The sequence below is a fragment of the Lycium ferocissimum genome, chromosome 11 (assembly GCF_029784015.1).
Source record: "Lycium ferocissimum isolate CSIRO_LF1 chromosome 11, AGI_CSIRO_Lferr_CH_V1, whole genome shotgun sequence".
In the NCBI taxonomy this organism is placed as follows: Eukaryota; Viridiplantae; Streptophyta; class Magnoliopsida; order Solanales; family Solanaceae; genus Lycium; species Lycium ferocissimum.
Genome location: NC_081352.1, coordinates 66,322,836 through 66,326,440, shown reverse-complemented (window position 1 = coordinate 66,326,440; position 3,605 = coordinate 66,322,836).

The window sequence follows — 3,605 nt, the reverse complement described above, 5'->3', positions numbered from 1 at the left end:
GTAGTGCCAAATTACAAGGGCTCGGCAAAATTTTGGGGACCCTTGAAATTTAACATTCGGGGGACGAATGTTTTTGGGGGGGAGAATGTTACACCCCCAATTTCTTCTTGCGTCTGAATGGACCTCCCCCATCAAGTGGGACACGAGACCTTCACAACTACAAGAGGGCGATAGGCGAGTCTTAATGTATATGCGATGAGATTTTTAAGTTACGCGACTTGGCGAATTAGGTTCACCAGAAGCAAAGTACGAGCTATGCTTTGGAAGGATTCCACAGGTGTTGAACTAACGGATATTTAGTAAAGTCTTAAGGATGAGTTATAGTGTCCGTTGGATCGTTAAGGAGGTGTTACACAAGTATCAAGAAGGTTCCATAAGGATTCGAGATCAAACGAAGCGACGAGAATGAAATCGGAAAAACTGGGGATTATATGGTCATATATACGGACGGATATTTTATACGGCCCGTATATCTGGACGTAGAACCCTTCCAAGAAGGGTGGTCTTCTCTGGAGGAAACATACGGTCCGATGTACGGGATCAGATAAATTATATGGTCCGTATAGTGCACCATATATTTCGGGTCAGGTCCGAGTGTAATTTTTATATAAGCACGGTTTTTCCTTCTTTTTCTCACTTCTCATTTCTCCAACACTCCTTAAACCTCTAGAACTTTCCCCATATCACATTAATATATATCCAAGAAAGGAAATCAAGGATCAAACTGTTATATCCCGTGTTTTCGCCTATTTGGAAAATTTTGAAATAATTGTGACTTGTGTGTTATAAGGCAATATTTGGATTTTTGCTAATATGACTATGTCGTTTATGAAATTATTGGTGTAAAGGCATCGGGGAAGGCCGAGGGCAATTTTGGAATTTTGAAAATTAGTTTCGGAAATTACAAACCGAGTGTTCAACGAATTGGGCCAAGAAAAAATGGAAGAAAAATTAGGCCCAAAAAAGGGTGGGGTGGCCACTAGGCTGGGTCCAAGCCCACTTTTTAAAAAGTCATGTGTTATGCACATGACCCATAAAGGGATATATATCAATGAACTCCTTTGAATTTTCAAGAAACAAATCACAACTCATTGGAGCTTCAATACTCCCTCTCGGCCGAACTCCATTATTGCAAAAAAAAAAAATTTCCAAGTCTTGTCTTCAATCCAAAAATCTCATTCTTGTTGAATTCTTGACAAGTTTAGGACGCTCTCCGACGTGATACAATTGGTTTGGCGAAAGAGCGACGTTTGCGGCAAGTCGGAATTTCAAGAAAAGGTAAGATTTTTGCCACTTTTGTGTTATGGAACTTAAAGTATGTTATAATGATTAGAATTAGACGGGAATTATGGGAGTGTGGTGTGTGTGTGAAGCCGTGCATGTGTGTGTGTTGGTGGTGTTGGCCGTGAGCCATGCTAACATGGGAGAGAAATGAATTCAAGTTTAATTAGTTTGTTAGTTGTGTTGTTGTGATCTTAGTAATGCAAATGGGTTTAATGACTTGAATTGGCATTAGAATTGCTTGTATGTGATTATGAGAAATTATGCTAACTTATGTGATGTCATATAAAGTATGGAATTAAAGTTCTAAATGTGAATTATGATTGTGGATGATGAGTTTGGAAGGAAAGCAATGTGATTTGGAAGCATTATCGCAATTGTGGAAGCTTCTGATAAGTAATATGGAAATTGGCGGGATTGCTTGAAATTATGAATATTGTTTGGAACGTTGTTGGAATACGTTTGAATGATCTTGAATTAGTTATTGAATATGGAAGATGTGGATATTCGTTTGATAATGTGAAGTTTGAATGGCATTTGTTGAACTATGTAGAAAGGACTATTTGTGCCATAATGTAGTTCATAATGATTATTGATGTTGTTGGGTTGTTGTTGTTGATGTGTATTGAGCCGAGTTAAACCTCGGGGATGTTATATATATATAAAGTCTTCACGAAATTGGAACAAAAACAAAGTTAAATGAACTCTTAAGCCTTAAGATTCCTAATTGGCAACTTTGACCATTTGCGTATTCCGAGCGAAACGGGACTTGAGTTTCGGGCGAGCGTAAGACGTATCTAAGGTATGTAAAAGCTCCCCACTCCTTTCTTTGGCATGTCTTAGTATGCTAGGTTGATATCGGAACCCCGGAGCAATTTCGCTCCTCGAAAGCCGAATTATAAAATGGCTACTATTCATTCAATTCAATTGAAGCCTAATGACTCCATTTTGACTAGAAAGCTATCAAACGTCCGAAACCTATGTAAAGGTGATCAGTTGACTTTGAAATCTTTATGTATGATCTTATAGACTCTAAACGTTCATAAATTATGATTGCCACCTCGACTTGACCCGAGGTGGGCCCGCCGACCCGAGGTGCCTTATTTGTCCTACCGGACCTCTTTTTTGGATAAATTTCGATAAAGAATCTTCGATTTTTGAAATTGTTCCTTATGAAATAATGTTTTGAACCTTATGAAATACTATGCTATGTTTTGGAACCATACGTACCACCTTGGAAATATTTTGTGGAATAAACTTCCGTACTAATTAATTATTTGACTATTTTGGTTAATGAATTAACTTATGAAGTAATCAAGTTTCGAAAGGCTATTTTGACATACAAATTGCATTGTTTGCTCACGACTCCGCTCGTGCCTTATTATGACTTCGTTCACCGGTTCCCGGGCCGGTTTTGTGATCGTGCGCTGTATGCTAAATTCGGAAGTATGTTGTGTTTCGGTTTCCGAGACCTTGCCGTAGGGCCGGTTACCGTATACGAGTTATCGTCGTGATATGCGACGATATGATTTGTTTGTTAGACGCGGTATGTCGCGATACGTTATGTGTGATATGATATGTTTGGGGTTTGTACGGATTTGAAACCTTTCAGAGCGTGCCGTGTTGTGGCACCGTTGTCGGAGCGGTGACCACATTCCCGAGCGTTGCGCATGATTTTGATTTGCATTATGTATATATGTCATAATACGGCTTTTTGGTTATTCCGATTCGATATATTTCTCTCCGTATCCTTATTTGCCCGTGATTTGGATTTCCGTACCCACGCTTACATACTCGCACTTCTTTCGTATCGACCCCTTTCTTCGGGGTCGCGTTTCATGCCCGTGCGCACGTACGTTGCGATCCTCCGCCGTAGGCCACTTTCTCGCTATATTGATTGCTCCCCTTTGATCCGGAGCGTACATTTTGGTATATATTTCTCATGTTTATCCTTATGTACATTTGGACTATTTGGGGTACCTGCTGGGCCCCGTCCCGTCATATGATTCCGTCCGTCCGTCTAGAGGTCTCTGGACATATTTTGCGGGTCGTGCCTACTTCCGTATGATCGTGTTTGTATCGCGTGTGTTAGGCGATCCCACGCCGCGGCGGCCGGTCCGCTTATGTACGTGATATTTTGTTGGCCCCGTGTGGCCTTTGTTGGTGTTTTCTCGTGTGCGCAGGATATTTTGGTTAGTCCATAAAACAAAGGAAACTCGCCAAAATTTCTCTCGGAAATTATTTGAATTTGAATTATGCCTTGCTCGCTTCTCGTCGATACTTGGTCACGTTCGTTATGTTTGAGATAATGTTTGATAGATATG